General features: G+C 39.8%; 1 protein-coding gene and 1 long non-coding RNA gene across 2 annotated transcripts in view; one reads left to right on the top strand and one right to left on the bottom strand.

Moving 5' to 3' along the window:
• Window positions 1–1,222, bottom strand: part of htr2cl1 (5-hydroxytryptamine (serotonin) receptor 2C, G protein-coupled-like 1) — a 129,280-nt gene extending 128,058 nt beyond the window's left edge. Inside the window, exons 1-2 of the mRNA XM_037113298.1 lie at window positions 929–1,222; window positions 454–588 (exon numbers count right to left, since the gene is read on the bottom strand). The gene's annotated coding sequence lies outside the window, so the exon portion shown is untranslated. The remainder of the gene's footprint in view (window positions 1–453; window positions 589–928) is intronic.
• Window positions 1,223–6,793: 5,571 nt separating this feature from the next.
• LOC119027561 lies at window positions 6,794–21,058 on the top strand. The gene is made up of 5 exons (XR_005077413.1): window positions 6,794–6,902; window positions 10,373–10,535; window positions 17,339–17,417; window positions 20,504–20,595; window positions 20,804–21,058. It is a non-coding gene; the product is annotated as an uncharacterized LOC119027561 (long non-coding RNA).
• Window positions 21,059–21,830: the final 772 nt, after the last annotated feature.

Raw genomic sequence — 21,830 nt, 5'->3', positions numbered from 1 at the left:
CCGTCAGCGAGAGCAAGGTCAGGGCTAAAGTCCTGTAGTGTGAACTTTGCGTAACATTTATTCAGTGCTTTTGGCTTCTGCAAATTAAGTATCAACATCAAGTCTCTCATCAATGCAGGAAAAAACATAAATATGCAGATCCAAGTAGCACTCCATGAGTTTCAGAGGAACATTAAAGCCTCAAACAGCCCTTTAATGAAGTAAACGTTGTGAGCTAAAAGTCCAATTTGTGCATAGTCCCTGCAAAGATAGCAGCACAAGAACACACGTGAACACACATTTGAACAATGAAGCATAATACTGTAAATTAGAAAAGGCATTAGCCTCCCATCTCCCTTAAAGTTAATTACCCTTTGGCAACAAATCCCCTCATTTATACTGTACATTAAACACACACACACACACACACACACACACACATCCATGACGGAAAAAGAGGATTTGCTTTCTTACCCTCTCTCGCCGTTCAGCCGCCGTACCTTCCACGTCTCACTGTGTGCGCTGATGCATTTTACTCTCTACCCACTGCCATGGATCAAATCCCAAAGCCCGTCACGCTGCTTCGGGTTTGACTGTTTATCCTGTTACCTTACATTATGTCACACACAAACACAAACACACAGTCTATAGGCGTCTCGTAAAACCACTTCATTAATATGTGTCAAAAGTGGGAAGTGTGTGTAGCATAATAAGGATTTAGTGCGTGTAAATCATAACTTTTGATAAAGCATGTCAGAAGATTGATTTTATGTTAATAATTACAATTTACCAATGTAACTGCAAGTCAAACTGTAGGTCAGTTACCTCACAGTAACTCCATATAATCTTTACATCTGGCAGCAATAAACAGTAAAATTATACCATTCTCAATAAATGTCACACACGCTGCGTACCGCAATAAATTATGCAAAATTTACAACACACATACTCGTATTAGTTCCATAACCGTGGCCAGCATGTCAGTGTCTTCTTGGAAAGAATAATAAGTCAAGCAGAATTAAAGCAGCCTTCCATGTCAAGTGCTGCATAATATATCACCCCACACCAAGTTTCCTCTGGGATATTAAAGTTCCTATGTCTCTGACACGTACTTCTCATATTGTATTTATCTCATAGGGAAAAAACCCAAAGGTCTGGGAGCTACAGCTGCAGTGCACCTACATTATTAAATGCTGTTTTAAAACTCGTTCTACAAATGTAAAGATATGATCTAATGCAGTGGGTGTAGTAAACTCTGCTCCTTGTGGGTCAAAGAACGGCTGCTGTGTCTCCTGCCAGCTGCTTGATTGTAGTTAATTGTATTCACCTGCTGCCTGAGGTGTGAATCAGTTCCTGATTAAAAGCAGCTGGTCTCTGACTCCTGAGGACTAAAGATGACTGAGATGAATGAGAATATATACACACCTTATTTCACAGGATATTACTGTAAACTGAGCCACACGATAGAGAAAGAGCCACTTCAGAAGACACATTTGGTTTGAAATACTAAGATTCCTCGACATTTTGAAGTGAAAGAATCAATATGGTTTTGTTGCCAATGGCAGAGACAGTAACAAGACACAACTTCAGTGTATTACTTTAGTTTGAATTTACAGTCAATGGAAAAGACTTTCCTGGAGCTAAGGAAAGATTGAAATGAATTGCATAATGTTTAGCCCAATATTTGTGACTCAGATATGCTTCATCACGGAAAACTTGACTTTAAAGTTGACTTTTGAGTTTCAAAGTTTTGGGACGGTGGCTGACTCAACCTTCAGTCCCAGGGTGTCAGCATGTGGTGAGTTGGGAATGGGGAAGAGGGCCTTATATATAATGTAGCCTGTAGGTTTTGAGAAGCAGTCCACAGGTCGTGCAACAGACTCCTGCAACACCGCTGGACTCGTAAAATTCTCTTTGCATGCTATTTGTTTAAGTGCTGTGCAAATTTCATTAAAGATCCGATGTCATGTTAAAAGTATTTGTCCTTGTTTTTCAGTGTGACGCTCCAAGCTGTTTTCAACTCTGCACAGTCTTTCAATCACGAGATACCGAAACCATTTGTCTGCCACCAAATCCAAATATCCCAATCGTTCAAAACCCTCTTTGCTGATTTCATACACACCCGTTCATTATGACCTGTGTTCGACCTTTGCACCAATTGATCAGTGCCTATAGCCGCGTGGTGGTGCGGCCCTTTGAAATCCTCTGATCAGTGTGATTTCCCCATGGACCTCGGACGACCTTATCACCTTCTGTCTCTTTTCACACTTCCTTCTTTAGTAACAGAAGGGCGGACTGGCTGTCCTGATGACACTGATATGAGAGATGGCTCACGATATATATATGTGTATTTTTGTTCTGTTATGGCTAAAACAACTAGTAGGATTTGTGGAATTGAAGCTTTCCCCATCTCTGTGCCAAAAACGACAGTGGTGGACAGTGGTGTGAAAATACCACAGAAATGACATTTAAATTGTGGTACATCTCACCATTAAAGCCCAGACTCGAGGATTTATTCTGGGGATAATAGCTCTGAACGGGCTCCATAATCCCATAATGGTAAGGTAAGCCCTGTAATACGCTATTGGCTTTAAAGAAAAATTAGCCAATTGAGCTCATTCCTGAACAATGAAATACATAAAGATTCATGTCATGTAGCAGCTTGTATACAGCTGATTATGTATAGCTGTGATCAGTTGGAGCCCTCCTTATATTTAATAGAAAATGCAATGTGATCATTACACATTTATATGAGCCAATCAATATTTACAGACACTTTGTATTATATATGAGAGTGGGATTTTCATGCTCTTGAATTTTTCATAAATAATGCATTTATTATGTTGATGTATGCATTTATTCATACTTTTTATGTAAAATTATGCCCAGGAGACTGTCTGGGAACATGGTTTTAAAGGTCAAGTGATTCTAAACCACATTTTTGGACATTTCCTTAGAGAGTTTCTCTGTCCATCGTCATGTTCTCAAGTTTGTGATATTTTCCCAGCAGTATAGCAACACCCTTCTCTCATACAGCTAAATTGGAACATGGTGGGTGGACATTTTAGACATTTTACCAGGGTGGGAAAGTGCAAATGTTAGGTTGTTGTTGTATAACCAGTGGGACTCTGGCAGATTGTTATCATTTCACAACTCCCCTGTCAATCAGAAACTGACAAAAATATCAATTAATGAAAATAATGGTGGACAGTGAGTTGTGTTTCAATGTAAAACAACATACTTGATAACCCATTACCTAACGTTTGGTAATCAAAACTAATGGGTTATCAAATATGTTGACATTTCCTGATTTCCCTCCATTTTTTTTTACTTTCACTGTCTTTCCTACAAAATTTGGTTGTGGTAACACAATTTGTCAGATTCATTACATTCATCGCTTTGGAGTCCCAGATGCTTCCTAATGTAAACTTTTGGGAAGTGGCTCGGCTTTCTAAGATAAAACAAAACAAAACAAAACAAAACACCACATTAACTGTAACAAGGATACTCATCATCTTTGATCCCAGCTGAGATGTGATTCACCATGCCGTGACAGGAGTATTTGTCCCTCATTACCTTTGGTACATCCTCAGTGTCACATTGTCTGTCTCTGCCAATAACGTCAATACAGTTGATTGGTCTCTGTCCTCTATCAGTTGTCCAAAATAACATCCGATATGACCTGGCGTTCAGCATGACAGTAGTGACCAGCAAAGCTTTCTTCAGGTGTAGCAAAGGGTTTCCTACACCAAACTAAGTGGTTTTGGTGCCCAAACCTAACCAAAAATTGACCATTAAACAACCTTAACCAAATGACGACAAGCAACAGGTTGAACATGAAGATGGGTTGGGCATGAAAGTGGCTACTGGGTTTGTCTCCAACGCTGTTCCTTTTTTTTTTTTTTACATTGTAAAAAGTGTTCAAACTAAACACCTTTGGTTTTGTTTGTTGTATAATTACAGCAGCATATGTCACAACACGGCTTCAGAAGATTTCCTCTTACAAAGTCATGAATATCAAATAAGTCAGTCATCTATAATGGATTCCAAAGATGGCGATGAAGCCACAGCTGCATCCATTTATCCACGACCCGTGCCCTAGACGGATTTCAAGTTCTCACCCATCTCCACCGCTTGTTACGGCACAGATGCATCTGAAGAGCGGGCTCCCCATCCTTTATCATTCTTCCTTTTATCAATTTAATCGAGCCACACTAAGATGCAGTTCAACCGAGAGTCAGCTCACAACCTTCAAAGAAACGCAGACCTATTTTGATTTATCTTCGGTACATGTTTCATGAGAAGAGTGGAAGTAAAAAGGAAGTAAAACCCCTCCTCGTCCACGAACCCTTATTAGGAGCTTATCTGTAGGCAGACGAGAGGACAGAGGGGTGGAGTACACAGGGGTGGATAGAGATGGAGGCTGGTGGAGATGCAGAGAGGGCGGATGGCTGGAGGCCTGCTGTGAGTCATATTTGAGCCTGCAGAGTTCAAACACAAAGTCTGCTTCCTCTTATATTAGTCCACCTACTGGGAGAACACCATGTGGTCCTTCTCAGCGCGTGATGCGACCAGGTCATTATCATCTCATCCGGTCCTTATCCCTCCCTTTTACAAGCCATTTTTTTACTCAGGCTTAGTCACAGAATCATTTCTTGCTGGTTGTATATTTCTATGCATATCCATGTCTGACTTCTCTATCTCTACGTCCAATCACAGAGCACTCCAGCTGACACGTTAAAAGTACTTTTTCTATCCTCTCTGTGTCAGCGCATTACTGTACATTTTCTGTTTTTGCTTTGTCCTCTCTTTAATCGAGACTCCCGGCTGAGTGTTTGGCTTCTGTACCAGGAGAAAGCAATTTCTGCTCAATCACCCCCACAGCCACTCCATACACATCCTTTAATAATACCTTGACTCCTACGGCTGGTGGGTAGCCTCGCTACCTGAATGTGACACCTGTAATAAGCAGTTTCTTTTTGAACGCATCCATTTGATTTGCTCTCTCTTTATATTATGGGGAGAATGTCTTTTAATAAAGCAGAGAGCATTGGACTGAATTTCTAGATGATGAGCTCGAAGTCTTTACAGGTAGCAAAGTCTGACTTCTATAAAATGTGACGACCTGACAATGACACCTAAAAAGTTGCATCACAGTTGGTATATTACCGGGAGGGATGTAATACCAGAGAGTATTCTCTGTTTCTCTGCAGAGTATGTGAGATTGTCAGTGGATGGGAGAGGCAGAGCGAGGGCAGATTGTTTACTAGGTAGCAGATCATGGATGGACGTCGCTGTCTTGCTTTGATGAATCACACATACGATGTTTGCCGATTTAAAAGATAATTTTCAAAGTAAATAAAGTCTCAGTCTGTCATAAAACTACTGAAATATTGTGAAAGCCAACAGTTGCATTAGTGATGTCGTCTCATTGAACGCTCACCGAAACCTTTAACTTAAACATTCTAGAGCTGTTTCTGTACATTAGCTTGCTCACAACACAGATACACTCTCCTTGTGAATAATTGCAGTTATCAATGATCCGATTCATTCTGACTTTCATCCTTTTTCTGAGCCAAGTTGGCAACCATGTTGGTGTTGGTGACGTTAGCTGAGCAAGACGATCAAGACAAAACTACATGGTATGTTACTTATCTTGGAAAGTTATTTTTTAATTTCACAAACGTAATACGTGCGACTCATGGCACAACATGGAATAGCGGGGTCAAAAACATTTGTCTCTCTGTGTTGACTACCATACAAAGTTTTTCCTGACAATTTCAGTCCAGACAATGTTTGAAACAACTTGCCTGGTACTGTATCTAACAGATTCATCTTCTGGGGACTGTGAGTGTTTCTTTTTTCCACATTGCCATCCTGACAGCCATGCCGCTAGCGTTACTTCAATCAGATTGGTCTGCCGTCATCAACATTCTGCAGCAAGGTACGTATTAATGAGACTTTGTGATGGATTTCACTCAGTGAGTCAAATAACAATGAAACAAATCAATACAAACTCAAATTTGCAACACAAGATGTTGCATTTGTACAACACTGCATTGACAAAGCAGTGAGAAGAGAATACGTACAGGAAGACAATACATGACAATGTAGAGAGGAAAACCGAGGAACAAAAGCAAGAGCACAGAGCTCTATGAAAACAAAGGTCATCTCCAAAGTAATCTGGGGAAATATGATAAACAAAGTCTCAAAGAAACCGGAAGACAAACAAAAGGTATTCTCTTCTCATCACACAAAGGTCACATATGATCAAAGAATAACTTGCACAAGCACAACGCTGTAAGGCTTTCATACCCACTCGTAAGTACAAGTGCTACATATTGACTTATTCAAATGCAAGCATACAGCTGCACTGACATCCAAACATCATTTACGTTCAGCGTTCTTTCTTGTTTCCATCTGAATTTGAACGTCTCCTTTGCAGCTTTGTGACTTCTTGACCAGCTTGTTGCATCAAAAGCAGCCTCATAAAATCGCTCTGGAAATAAATTTGACTTGACAAAAGAGGCTAAAAGCTGTGACGCCAGAGGTCAATGAGCAGTCCAGAGGCAGCTAATGTAATGGAGGACGCCGACTTTGTGGGCCAAGACAAAGGAAGGTAAGAGAATCAGAAAAAACTAAATGGAAGGAAGATGTGTTCATGTCAACATCGCATCAAAAATGCCTGTATGTTGATGATTCTTGTCCAGCACTTTTTAGTAACACGTTTGGTAACGCATTTATGTTTCTAACTTATAATTAATTGTGAATAGTGGATACTTTATGAGTGCCATTTCTGTCAGTTGCAGCAAATTCCCCCTTCAGCAGCCATCTGTCCGCTAAGAGTAGAAGCATGTCAACTTTTCACGCGGGGAATTAATCAACTCCTTTAATGCTTACTTCTCCCGTCTTTTATGCTTGAGGTGAGTCGGCAGCACTTCATCAAATAATATCTCACGCAACATCAGGCTGATTTTGAGACATTCTTATTCACTTCTGGCAAGGTTGATTTGATTTGATGTCTCTTTTATGTGCTTTTATAAAAGGATAAAAGGATTTCAGACTTTGGCACGTAGAATGTGGACCAGGATCTGAAAGTTATTTGAATGCTCCTCAAGGCTTTAGAGTTCACGGGTGTGGGACTTAATACCTGAATATAATTCACACTGTTTTCATCTTATCATAGCAGCTGTATGTTGAAAGACTAATTTGCAATATTTTAATGAATTAGGATTTTGATCAGTGTTGAAGAGATACTGGGCCGAAAAGATTAGTATGCATAGATGGTGTTCTCACATCCGTACCCGTAGTGATATAATTTATTGCAGAGACCAAGGTCTTCTCCAGGTCAGACCCTGGCCCTACAGTTAAATTATAGCATCAAGGCTCTGAGTGAATTATTGCCATGGTTTTCATCACATTTGCTCTTGTCATGGTATTTAAGGTTGCGCTAAATTCTCTTCACATCTCCAGCAGCAGAGGAAGGACTTGGACTGAAGCGAATAGAAACCACAAAATGTAACTCAAAGCAACTAAAAATCCAGAGAGTCAAAGATAGCCGAAGTCTTTTCAGAAATTTGCCATAAAAAAAACAAGTATTTACATTTGAGTGACAAAGCCATGTAGTAGTCGCCAGCATTACAACTATAGTCCCACAGGACCATGGATTAAGTTGTGTCCATGTTGTCGATATAGAAATAAGGTTCAAATGGTCAACACCAAAGAGGGTTCTTACATAGGAGACTACCAGAGGTGCCACAATTATCTAACTGAGGATTGGCAAATCTCCGTTTTTATGTACTCTTTTCCTCCAGCCTTGCAGATATGAACAAAAAACATCCCAAAAAAACCCCCCAAGATAGCTACCTTGACAATAGCCTGCAGCTGCACTTCCGGACACACCAAGATAGAAGACTGACCTGTATGAAGGTTACTCCTGACTCCCACCCAAGTGTCCGAGATGTCTCAGAGATCCTTCATTGATTTCTTTGCAAGGAAGTGATGTAGATATCCCAACAAGAGAAAGGAACCCAATCCACTGGTACCTTTTAAATGAGTTTAGTTTTAACTGTTAGCTGACCAATTGGTTTTGTGCCCAAGCCTTACCAAACCAAACCCTCAAAATAGATTCACATTCCAACAGTAATTTGTAAGGGTTTTGGAAAGCATTGAGAAATGATTCCCCCCTTAGATCAGAAAACGCTGTGCTGCTGTGGAGCAGTGACATTCAATGTATTTCTTTATTTCATTTTAGGACTTGAAAAACTCATCTTTTCACAGAAAACCTACTTATTCACAAAAAGACTCAAAGCAATGGTTTAAAAACATTTTTTAAATGACCCTCTATGCCACGCAGGTAAATACATATCTCTGTATCGCTACTCCACTTAGTTTTCAGCCTCTCAGAAGCTGTTGAAAAATGTCCTTCACTGCTGAAAAGTATTTTCGATCCAAAAAAGAGCTACAAAGTGTTGCAAAATATTGTCCTGTTGAACATACCTGAACAAACGTATTGACAGGTGATATTTTGAGGGGAAGATTTTTTAAAAAAGAAAGAAAAAGAAAAGAGTTGCCTTAAAAATTCCCAGCACTTTCACATCCATTACACTTTGTTTCACAGTGCAGAACAAACCATGACAGCAAAATGACTTTGGTTCAGGTGTGAAGTCTTTTTTGGGAACATTTGTCTTACAACAGGAACAGCACTTGTACACACCATCAAACATGGCTCAGGTGCACAAGAGTTGAGCTGACACAGGTCAGTGGAAACTGCAAGCTGCTCCATCATGCATCACTTGGCTAATTGACAAAACGTACTTCCTGATGCTGACGTTTGACTTTGACTGAGAACAAGCTGAGTCTGTCACCATCACTCATCACCCATGACACCGAACAGACGGTTCACTTAAGGGTCCGTGTACTTTCTGCGAGAGTTGAAGTAACTCAACGTGAGTGCAGGAGGAACTAGATGAAAAATTAAAAGGGACTCAGATGTCACATCATGTGTGGCTAATGTTTAAAATGTCATCCTCACCTCTCTGACTTGCTCTCTCTCTCTCTCTGCCATTCTTTTCCTCAGAGTCTCTCTATGTATGTGTCAATGCAATGTATGTGTAGGGATGGTCAGTGGAAGCTTTAGGGCACATGAGGCAGCACATAGTTCATAAGAGAGATGTTTCATTTAAGAACATTAAATGTTTAGGAGCAGTATCTCTCAACTTCCATGTTAACACATGACATGTAGCAGTGCTTGAAATCAGACTAGGCTCATGAAACCAACAGAGTGTACAAAGCTGGCTCTCTGTATAAGAATATATTTTAAAACAAGTTTAAATAGAAATTCAAGCATTTTATGCAGCATGTCGCACTCTCTTGTTGAATTACAGTAGTCATAGTGTAATTATCCAACCCTAACCCTAACCCCAAATGGAAGTTGGGAAGGAAATGGAGAACAATGTATCCAGTTACTCATCCTAACACGCAGCAACAGCAGACAGAGTAGTGCTTAAAGACGTGTTCAGCTTACCTGCTGAGAGACGCTGGATCATCTACGGATCTAGTGCAATCGCCCCGAAGGATCTGATTGGACGTGGACTCTATGTCATTGTCTTCCCCTGATGCCAGGCTCAGGACCATCTCTGGACCTGATGGATGGGTTTCTTGTAAGACAGGAGGTGACGACTCCCTAACCAGCTGTAGTCACAGTCTCACATGGTTCTTGATTTTTGGGGCCTGTGAAGAGGCTCCAGTTTGAGAGGGAGTCCTGATTCTAATGCATCTACAATAGGTCTGGGTGACACTCTTCAATAATAGACGTTGTTCATCCTCACACAGTGTCACATGCCCCTGTGGGCACTTGTCAACTAGACATCACTATCAGTCTCTTGGCTGCACTGAAAAAATGCACTCGCCTCCAGCACATGGGTACAAAAAGGCCAACTATATCCTTGATCCAACCCGACAGATAGTGGTCATGGGCGACTCCAGTGTGGCTTGGCTAGACTCAGTCTTGGATTCATGGGTCCAAGTGTATAGCAAGCTTCACAACCATGGACTATATTTTTAGGTACAGGATCATGACATTGCTCCAGTCTTTAGGGATCATGACTAATCCAGTGAGAATACTTTTCTCTTGAACCAAAAGACTCTCCTGCACTAGGCCAGAGCCATTTTCCTTACTCTAAGAGCTCTATCTTCCAGTGATCAGTGTCTTGCCTGGACTGTGGGGAGGGCCCAAGAAAAACTTCAGGCCCTCAATCCTCTGATAATGACTACTTCCAACCTCATCGTCAATCACACATGGGAGAACTTAAACACGAAGTTGTCAATGTGCGTTGGACACAAAATGCAGAATTGTAAGTTAGTCTGACTTAACTGTTCATCTTCCTTCCAGCTTGGGTCAACAAGAACTGCTACAGAAAGGCCTTTCATTCATTTCCACCCCCACCTCCAAAGGAATGAGAGCCAATCCTTAGTGCCACATGTCTCAGAAGCGCTGTGCCTTCTCTGGCAGCAGTCGGGTAGAAAGCTTTCCCCCTCGACTTACAATCATCCAGGTAAGTGGAACCCATAGACCTCCCAGAGGAGCTTATATTCCTATTTCACATGGACCACCACACGATCAGGAACAGGAATCCATCAACAGAACACAGCAACCTGTCTGACCTTGAACGGCAGGACTCCTTGTATCAAGGAGCTTGGTACAGACGTTCATGGTTCCCAGATGAATCCTAATGACTTTATGATCCCTGTTGCACCTCTGTAACACCAACAGGTAAAAACGTATCAGCAACTAGAAAATAGATTGTCCATGTCCCCCATGGATCATTGTCATATCATTAATTCAAAAATTCAATTTGGCCAATAATCAGCCTTGTACTGAGCGCCAATTAACAAATCTTAGCATGCCGACACACTCCGACAAGAAGGTAAACATCGCATGTATTACACCCGCTGTATAAATGTCAGTATATTAGCACTGTCAGAGTGAGCATGTCAGCAATCTGACATTTGCATTACACTCAAAGCACCACTGTGCCTGAAATAGTACAAGCTTCAAACAGCCAGTAGCATTCAAGGAAAATGTTTCAAGTATATAGTGTTGACATTTTGCAGTGGTTTTATTTGCGCACAAGAACTGCACAATCCCTCATGGGCTGAAATGTTTCAAAGACATCGACTGCAGTAGAAAAGACTGCCAAGACTCATTGTTGAAGATTCATGAATACAATTGTCTTCCTTCAGTGGTGGGAAGTGGAAAGTGGAGATATGAGTACATTTTTTATCACACCACTCTAAAATGTACTCTGTACATAAAACAAAAATCACACATTTATCCTCAACGGAAATCGTAATTCGAACTTGACACTTAAAACCAATTTATAAAAGCCCTTTGAAGAAAATGTCGTTTTTGAAATTGAAGTACAAGAACACACACACACACACACACACAGCTATAGCCTTGGTTCTCTCCAAAGCCTGGTTCCATTATCTGCTTTTCCTTTAATCTATTCTTCTAGACGAGTCATCCATGATGGCAACAGGTAAACAGAGAGGTGCTGTTGCTTTGACTCCCCCCACCCAATTCAGCTTCCACTTGATCACAAAAACATACTCCATGTGCATCAGTGAACATGGAGATGAGATGAGCAGGGGGATGTAACAGAGAGAAAGATGAGCAGAGGGATCTATTGCACATGCCGTGGCTATTGTGTCGCTCTCTTGGGGGGGAGGAAATGGAATTTTTCCACCGACCCAACCATCCGTGCAGAAAGGGTCCATCTAACTGTCAGCGCATCATCCACTCCTTCAGTTACTGTAGCTCAAACTCATGAATAATTCATATTTATAGGATAGAAAGGAAGACCAAGAGGAGTTTGAGAGCAGTTTCAATCTATTTAATCTATCTATTTTAAATAATCAGCAACAGAAACGATAAGAAGACATTTGTTTTACTAAGAATGCTATTTTTGATGACTTGACTATGACACAGTATTAGAAACTTATTTGCAATTTGTTTGCAATTTCCCAAAAAAAAATTTTCTGTAGTTTTTTTTGTAATCAGTGATGGACAGTGTCTGCTTGGAGCTGAAGCAACCTATAACTTTGATGCCTGCTGACAGTAAATGTGTACGGAGATTATTTAAAACTGGCAGTAGACAACTTGTTTGCTTTAATGTATTCCTGAAGTAAAGAGAAACATGATGTATCTAGAATGCTCCCCTATAAACCTCACATTCGCTATGCTATCCAGTCTGCCACTTGGCTGGATTTTCCAGGAAAAACAAATGGTAGAACTATAACACAAAACAGGCATTGTTTTCTCTGGCTTCCTTTCCTCAGGTAATGGTGGAATGGCTAGAATAATTGCAAAATAAAAAAAAAAGGCAAAGAGTATTTAAAATGCACTTTAAACAAGTGGGAAGACGTCAAGAGACAAGACATTAAAACAGGTTACAACAGAGGAAAATAAGCTAAAACAGAATATGTTTAAAAGAGATAAGACAAAAGAATAAAAGGCACAGCGCAGTTCAAAGCCTTTAAATTGCTTCAGTGGAAGGCAGTGGCAGCAGAAAGGTCTTCAGCCTCGACTCAAAAGAGGTGAGAGTTGGAGCACACCTGCAGTTTTCTGGGGGTTTGTTCCAGATATGTGGCACATTATAACTGAATACTGCTTCTCCATTCAGGCACAATAACCACTCAGTTAGGTTGGGAAAAGATAAGATTTGGGCTTAGAATGCCTGGTTTAGTCGCCACAAGCTGCTGGAAATGGAAAATGCCCCCAAAACATTTTGACTTGTCACATTTAATTATGTTGTTGGATAAGATTTATCGCCACTGCCCATTCCAGTGTGAACAAATCAGGAATGTGCCTGTGTATTGAGGCCCAACGATGTAGCCAGTGACAAGAACTTTGGCTGAATCTGTCAAACTTGCTGGTGAAACATTTCTATGAGGACAATGAACTGTAGATAAATGTGAAATGTGCAGTCTGCGCTAAAAAAACTGCAGCAGCGGAAGTCTACATTCGTCAGCAGGCTTACCAAAAGGTCACGAACACAGGCATGTCAGACACAACAGAACAAGGTACTACTGTCTCCTGGCCCCTTCAGACACTGTGCAAATGTAGCCCGCATTAAGTTATTGTTAGAATAAGAAGTAATGGCATTTATGAAGACGAAAATGCCAACTATTTTTCATTTGCTTCCGTTGTGTTTTCTGGCTGCCCCAACTGTCATGACAGAGAGGTTTATAATGAGCAGCCAACTCTTCAAATTAAGGCTTTCCCTCCGAAAAAAGGCCAAGTTGTTTCTTGTTTGTGTGATTTTTCAAAAAAAATGAACTTTTCAAACAAAGTCTTCTCATTATAGCTTCTGCTTGAAGGGGGATTTCGCCAGGTGCATCATCTCAGACAGTGTGTAACCTCTGCTATTAATCTTCTCCTGCAGTGTCCACAGTGTCCAGTCTCTGTCTGTGGGTAAAACAACCTGTGGAGAGACGAGCAGAGGTTGGGTGACTCAGCTGCTGTTGAGTCACAAAAAGATATCTGGAAATTTATGGTCCACTGATTGCATAAAAAAAATGGAGAGAGTTTTGAAAAGTGAAGCAAATGTTGAAATATCTTGACCCTGCGGGGAGTGACCCTACAGGTTTCAAGAAGAAGTCTGGGAAAACTTGTGAAAAAATGTGTCTTCTTCTTACTTGAGTTATTACCCCAGTAAACACATTTCTAATGAGTTTGTGAACTGTGGTATTTACAGTGAAATAAACAGTGTTGATAGTGTATTTGTATGAACTTTTACATTTCTGATAACTTGCACAAAAGCTGATGAAATCCTTTTCTCCTCACTAATAACGTGTGCTCATATATGTGCAGATAACAACCCTACATTGATGGACCACTGTGCGGTCAGAAGTTTACATACAGATCAGAAGTTAACATCGGGTCAGGCTGCCATATTTGAGCTGCTGATATATTGGCTTGATATGGGGCTTTAATTAAAAGTCAAAATCTGGTCCGCCAGTGTTGCCTGCCTAAAATATGATGAATGTGGCTCATTTTTATTGAAAGTAATTAAGTTTTGTAGTTGGTATGTCAAGGTCTCAGTTCATTTAGGCAGGTGGTTATATTTTAATATAAACGTGAAACTCTCGCCAAAATGCAAACTAGGCTTTTTTTTTGTGAATGTGTATGAGTCAAACCTTCATGTAAAAGCATAATTACAACAAAAGAGACACTTTTAAGAAGCCTAAGTTGCATTTTGGCGAGAGTTTCACTCTGGTTCATTTGGTCCAGACTAAGGAAACAATGATTAATGTTGCTTTTAAGTGAAGTATGGGTCATGTTCACACCCGCTTTTTACAAACAATGAGAGAAAACTGCCTGGTTGTTTTGACCACGTCAGTGTCCAATTTAAAGCTTTCACACAAGTCTAGAATATTGAACTAGTTTTCCAGATGAATCAGAGTTTGCTTTAAAAGCAAAACATGTGTTACAGTTTTACTGTGTTTACTGTAGTTACGGGATTAATATAGCCCCTAATTTTAGCTAAGGAGAGTAAATTTATGTAAAATTTGAGTTATAACTGCGAAAGAGACAAAATAATAAACACTGACTTGTTATGAAAATGTAGATATACTATAGATATCCACGAATCCAAATAAGTGCTTCATTGAGTGAATTTAGTGTTCAAAACCTCTGATTAAAAAAACAAAACAAAACAAAAAACGCTCTTTACATTTTATTTTCTATGCAGGAATTTCATTCATTTAAACCTGTAAAGATTTTGTTTTTCTGAAGATTTTGTCTTCTAAGAGTCAATAATTTCCTTGAATGCACAGAGCTCAGACACAAATTGATTTCCTACCTCTAGCTCTGCTTTCCCTTGGAGCTACCTAATCACAGACCGATTTGCACCTGGTGGATACAATTAACCACCTGGCAGGATAGAAAGGTGGCTTGCAAAAAGTATTCTGCACTGAGAACCACTAATACATGCAAAATACTTTACTTGAATTGTTGCTGATGATCGTTTTAGACTGATGGCACACAAGGAAACATTCCTGAAGGAGAAGCTGATGCTTTTCAACCAAACCCTCCTTCAAGTGTGTGAAATGTTTTCTTCCTTACTTTTTTTTTCATATTAATACAAGAATGACCTTCAAAAAAGTTTGATCTGTCCTACAGTCTGAAGGACTGCAGAGTATCAAGAAACTACCAAACATGGTAGTGAACAGTGTGATGACACATGCCCACTGTGTGTGAAACCCTTTCCTTTAACATGCTGACTCAGTCATTCAGGTCATGGTAATCTTAAGCGATCTATCATAGGCAACTGGCAACGTTCCTTCTAAGTTCAAATGCCAATTCTTCGGAAAATTCCACACTGAGTAAAAGAGTCTCGAGAGATTAAGTGTAATCTGCCAATAGCATCTGGCAGACACTTTATTCCAAAACACACCACCAGTGCATGCTCTGTAAGCACGGAGAACAAAGTCTTAGTACCGTCTGAATGGTTCTGTTTCCGTTTTAACCCCCACCTCCGGCACTATTGGTTATGCCTTGATTTCTTTTACTGAACTGGTTTGATGTTCCAGCTCTGCACTATTCCATGGCCAACGCTTTGGAAAAGCTGGGAGTTTTTACTGGAAATCAATGAATGAGTCATTGCAGTAAGTGTCTGCACCTTCAGCACACACACACACACACTGAAACACACTGTAACAGTAAATCAGCTAATGGTTGGCTCCTCAGCAACCTCTTGTCTCCTCTTCAGCACAACTGCGGAATAACTGCTGGCAATGTACGTTTCTGCTGAACTGAAATATGTTGAAACTTTTTAGTTTTTTAAGGTTTTCAAACTGCCGTTGTTTATGTCCAATTTTCAATTTTATATTAGGTCCTGTGGTTATGCTGTTGCACACTTGGCAAGTGTTAAGAATACGTCCTGTTTCGGCTTACTCGGCTGTGTCAACACAAACGCAGCCGGAAATATTGTCCTGATGTCTCGCCTAAAATAATTGGTCTTGTTGTCCCGAATACAGCTGGAAATCTCCTGACATGTTGTCATAAATATCTGCTTTTGTTGCCGCTAACATGTCTGGAAAATGATTTTACCTTGTGTCGGCACTGCTTATGCATCGGTTAGCTATTTTTTGACACTGACATAAGTGAAAACTTTCCCAAATCTCATCAAAAACTATTTGGTTTTATTACCACTAACCTGCTTGAGAATGTCCTTATTTCTCATTTAAAAAACGCTTGGTTTGATAGTCATTAACATGGGTAAAAACTGTCAAAAATATCCGGTCACATCTTGTTACTCATATAGCTTTAAAATGTATAAACATGTCATCAAACATTTCTGTTTCGTTGCCACTAACATGGCAGCCCTCTCATATCCAGATAATCTGACTGTGACATTACAGGTATTGTAGAAAGATTGATATACGTATGGCACATTCAAATTTGAAAATATCCTTAGTTTGCAGAGATATCAAAAACTTCTCTTAAATCAGCAGTTCATTTCCGACTGTTGTTGAACTCGTGTGTCTGAAGTCAAGACAAACAAAAGATTTTAAATTTAGCCCAGATTTTCAGAAAGGGCAGAGGGGGGAAAAGAGAAGCTGTCTCAGCTGGAGGAGATGGATGATTTTCCATCAGTCCATCCATCCATACAGCAGTCAAGAGGCACTGAAATGGGCTGATGGTCAGACGTTTCTCTGTGCATCGTTTATTGAAGAGGAAACTTGACTGGCTTCCATGTTCCTTAAATGTCCTGTAAAATGGCCATCTGATTAGCAAGGCCAGAGGCCATTGTTCATGTTTGTATTATAAAATCCATCATTCTTAGTATTTTCCTGGTTTTACAGTGGAAATAATAATAACCACATGTCAAGAGAGGAGGACATGATGTTTAAATAGCATTTGCCAAAGAAATTAAAACTATGTAGTTTGCCAGACTACATACAGTACGAGGTTAGAAACTGTGTGTGTGCAGTCTGATGTGTGTGTTTTTTTTTAAAATCCAGCTCTGTGTTTATCTATGGAAATGACACAAGATCTCTCTCTCTCCTAGAAATCAGCAGGGTCCAATTGTGAAGAAATCTGGCATTTTATTGGCGACGCGGGAGGAGGACACACACAAACATTTAATGTGCACACAGACAAAAGACGACAACTTGGTGGCAGTCCACGTCCCAGAGGAGATTTTACTTACTGAAGCAGTGAAGGGGGGGTTGAGCAGCTGTGACAGAAAATTGGAGCTTCTGCTGAGCTTTTGCCTCTGAACCGGCAAAGAGAGGAATGACTCTAAGCTACTGACATTTCCTTTCCTGTTTCCTCTCCTCTTTTTGACAGGACAACCAACTGGACATCCGTGCTGATTGTAAAACAGTGCTTATCCCTGAGAGGACAATCAAGGGAGTTAGAGGAGAAGGTGAGGTCCAGAAAACACACATACGGAAATCTGTGAATTTGCCACCTTGATAGATTATTCGAAACATGTTTACATCAATCAAACACGTCGAAACATGTTTGTATTGTAATGAAGAACATTTAACACTAACCCTAAGATATATTGGACCAAGTGGCAACTTTCACTTGTTCTACAACAAGTAAAAGTGAAGCCTTAACACTTTACTAATGTTTTTGTATTAAATATTATTGCTGCATTAATGTGAATGTTGCATTGTACTGCTGTAGATGTATTTTATATATATTTATATTAATGTTGAGTAGTTTAATCAACCATTTGCATCTATCATATATTCCATAAAATCTTTGTTTGTAGCAGTGTCTCTTTTGAGAACCACTTAACTCTAGAGAGACAACTTTGAAACTACATGTTTTCATCTGTCTGATGATGCATTTTCAAGCTAATCCAAGAGGGTTTTTAAATAATTTATTTAGCTTAACTCTCAGTGTATGGGGAAAAAAAAATCATTTTCAAATTAACCTCAATTTCACTGGACAGAAAGGGTATGAAAAAAATTAATTTCGCAAAGTAGTATGTGCATTATTCATCTCTGAGATGCATCTGAGTAGACCTTCTGTCTAAAAATGTAAACACTTTGTATAAGTACCATGAAATTGTACTTGATTATAGTGCTTTAGAAAATGTATTTAGTTAGAGTCCACCACCTATTATCACCAAACACAAAAATGCATTTTCAAGTCCTTCAGCTCTTTGTTTAGGCTGACTGATTATTCTCTCAGGAGGTCAGGAGACCAAAAAGGAGCTAAAAGGTGGGTGAATATTGGACTTACAATAATGATGTGGCCAGAAAACAAGAAAACAAAATGAATACAAATCTTGCTCCATGTTTCCTAACACATTAGCCATAATAACTTTATGAGGTGATAATCTTTGTCGTTAAACAGGGAAGGCCACTGAGTGCAAGCTCTCTTTTGCGATAACGTCCTGATAACAACTCTTAAACACTAAAATACATTTCTAACAATTAAATGTACTTGAAATGATGACATGTAGGTAACAAATTCTAGTAATAATACGTCAGTGTTGAGTTAACATCTTGTCTTGGTAGCCTCAGTTTGCCAAATCTGGAATATCCCTCCTGCTACTTCAACTATTCACTCCTGTTTGCATTATTGCATTATTTCTTCCTGTCCGTCACACAAAGACATAATAGAGTTCCGATAATATATTCTGGTGACATTTACATGAGCCTCTGAAAAAGCCTTTCGCACACCCCCACACAGTGAAACCATGCAAAATTAAACACACGCTGACCCCGCACACACACAGATTAGATACACAAATGTGACACACTTGCAGCAAGTCACACAGAGAGTGGCAGTGATACTCATTCACACTCCTACATGAGGAGCGTGTAGGGCCTGATTAATAGCATAATGGGCTTTTATACCAGCGCTGTGAGCCGGTTGCAGGTTTCGCCATATCACAGGGAATTATGGTAATGAGAGCGAGGACAGGACAGATGACGCCGGATAACTTTACACCCCTGGAATGACGACAGACTTAAGGGGTGACGTGTGGCTGGTGTGCTGCAAGTGACTTTTATGTGGCTCATTGTGTCAAGAGTGACTGTGCAAGTGGATTCCTGACAGAGTTTATTACAGCTGGTAGTAATTGCCGTCTGCTTTATGGGCCTCAACATTAGAGGAACGTGAACGGCCTCTCAAAGCGCTCTTTTAAACATTTATTATCATCTCCTGTAGATTGACCTTGACATCTGATGTGTGATGATCAGACAAACGTAACAGCTCTGCAGAGAATAGCTTGAAACCGTAAATGTGACAGAGATCAAGATTGCAGAAACAAATGACATTTTCTAGATGAGAAATGACCAGGCAGCTGTAAAATACAGATCATCTGGGTGTGATAGCTGCTCGAACGGTTCCGCTACAAAGTCAGTGAACAAACAATGCCAGATTCATTTGAAACTGTCGATTCGGCAAATAATATAGAGAATGGAGTGATGTTGTTGCATCAACTTTCAAGCAAATAGTTCTGATTGTTTTAAAGGAATTTAAAGTCTTCAAATGCATCAAAACTAAAAATGTTGAGTACACTTTGAAGATTATTATAGGAAGTTATAGATCTATATGACAAGATCTACCCAAACTGGTCATAATTGAGTACATTTAGGTTACAAATAATAAGATCATCTTAAGATTAACCACTCATGCAGCCTTTGTTTTGCCTCTTTTTCTTTTAAAAGTACAATTTGTTAGAATTTTATTTCAAAACATGCAAACAGTTATCTATCATCAACAGAATATGAGGATGTAACAATTTTGATGATATGCTGACGACACCATTTTATTACTTCACAGAGATATCTAATGAAGTTAGCATGGCTAGTTTGTCCCTCAAGAGGTTTTCAAGACTCAAATTTTTGGTCCATATATTTTAGTCAATTTCAAGTAGCATCCGCCTCAGTTGTGCTTTGTATCTGGTGCTAATTAGCAAATGATAGCGAGTTAAAACACACAAAAATAAGATGGCACACAAGGTATTCATACTTGCTAAACATCAGCCAGGCTGGACCATGTTAGCATGCTGATGTTAGCATTTAGCTTGAAAAAAAAAACCTCATCGAGACACACAAAAAAAATTATCTTCACTTCCACAACCTCTGCCTCATGTAATTAAGGTTAATGTGTTTAGTTTAGAATAACCCAAACACTGAGTAGTTAGCGTGATTGGTATTACTCTGGCAATATATTTATTTATTCATTCACTAACTGGTGTCACCCATTCGTCTGACATATTTCGTAAGACGCCTCAATATTGGTTTATAATACTGTTGTTTTTGATATTTGCTCTTCCATTTTTGTCCACATTTTATGTTTGGTGTCTTTTGGGTTCTCTTCTCTCCTTGGACTCGGCCATGAACCCTTATTTTTGTAAAGCCTATAGTTGATGTGACTCAACTCGTACAGTACACACATATGGGCCCACATAAACGTTTCTAGATCATTAACTTTGTATCCATCTGTGAATGGACTTACTGTATATTCCTCTTTTCCATGTGTAAGACGGTTTTCCCGGCACAGGAACATGACGGAACGCTGCAAACACAGAATGTCTGGAACTCGGGCAGTGATTCACCACCCAATTCTGGATTCAGGTGCCAAAAACCTAGACACACACACAGCATTGACAAATTGTTTTTGGTTTCAGTTCTACACTTATTATACCTCAATTATCCACATGCCAAATATCCTGTTGCACTGCCTTTTTAAACCTCAACCAGCAGCACTTCCTTTTTTCACAGAGTAAGACCTTCTAACCTCGATCATCCTGATTTAATTAACGTTGGTCACTTTTTTGCTCAGAGGCAGGAAGGGGACTGACAGCACAACAAATGGAAAATGGCACTGGACCGTCAGTTCATAGCATCTCTTGACAGCAGCAGGGAGCCGAAGTCAGTGTCAAGCCACAGAATCCTGTTTGAATTTCCAATGAAAACATCGCAGAAATAACCCTAGCAGGAAAGCCTCTCTCTCTCTCTTTTTTTTAACTCCCAAGATAATTTAATTGGGCTTATCTGGAGTTCAAAGAGCGGTTACAACACAGGCGCTTAATGTTGATTAAATATTGACAACGCAGAAAAAAAGCAATGCATTAAAATCATTTGCACAAGTTCAAATTGTCTCTTTGATACAAGCCAGAAAAGAAAAGGCCGTACTTCAGAGGGTATCACTGAGCTTGGAAATGCCCAGTCCCAATTGTGAGGCCAGTGGCTATCAAACAGTCTCTCAGAGAGGGTGACCTATAAGAGAATATAAGGAGGATGTTTAGTGAGCTCCTGAAGCACAGAGTGTGCCAGTGTTTCTTTAAAGGGGGACTATGTACTTTTGGGCAAGAAATTCAAACTCAGAACTTTATTAATGAGGTCATATAAACTCAGACATATGCATTTTTTTCCGTAGGTGAATAAACAAGCTGAGAAATGGTAAAATCACATATGCCCATGGTTCAGTTTGTTTCTTTGTTTTGGTCCCTGATAGCAAACTGCACCAGACATGTTGTTCATCCTGTCCACATCATGGAATAATGTCACCTGGGCAGCCCGCTCTTGTTTCCATGTGGTATGTGGTCTAGATCAACATGTCTGGTCAGTATTGATCACTTTTGGTCTAAAGTGTAGTATTTTTGTGTGTTCTGGTTGACAAATATTTGCATTTTAGTTGGGATTTCTTGTCTCATGTGAGTGACTTCCTGCCAACACTAGTCATGCTCTGATGAAGGTCTATGATACAAATGTGTCAGCAATGATATTTTGATAAAATGTCAAGCTCTGCAGGCGGTTTTTGCTTTGGCGGTTCGCCACCTTTTTTTCTATGTTTAAACCCATTTGCA

Source organism: Acanthopagrus latus, chromosome 10 (assembly GCF_904848185.1).
Source record: "Acanthopagrus latus isolate v.2019 chromosome 10, fAcaLat1.1, whole genome shotgun sequence".
NCBI lineage: Eukaryota > Metazoa > Chordata > Actinopteri > Spariformes > Sparidae > Acanthopagrus > Acanthopagrus latus.
The sequence above is the reverse complement of the archived record's forward strand: the minus strand, read 5'-3'. Positions and strand labels throughout refer to the sequence as shown.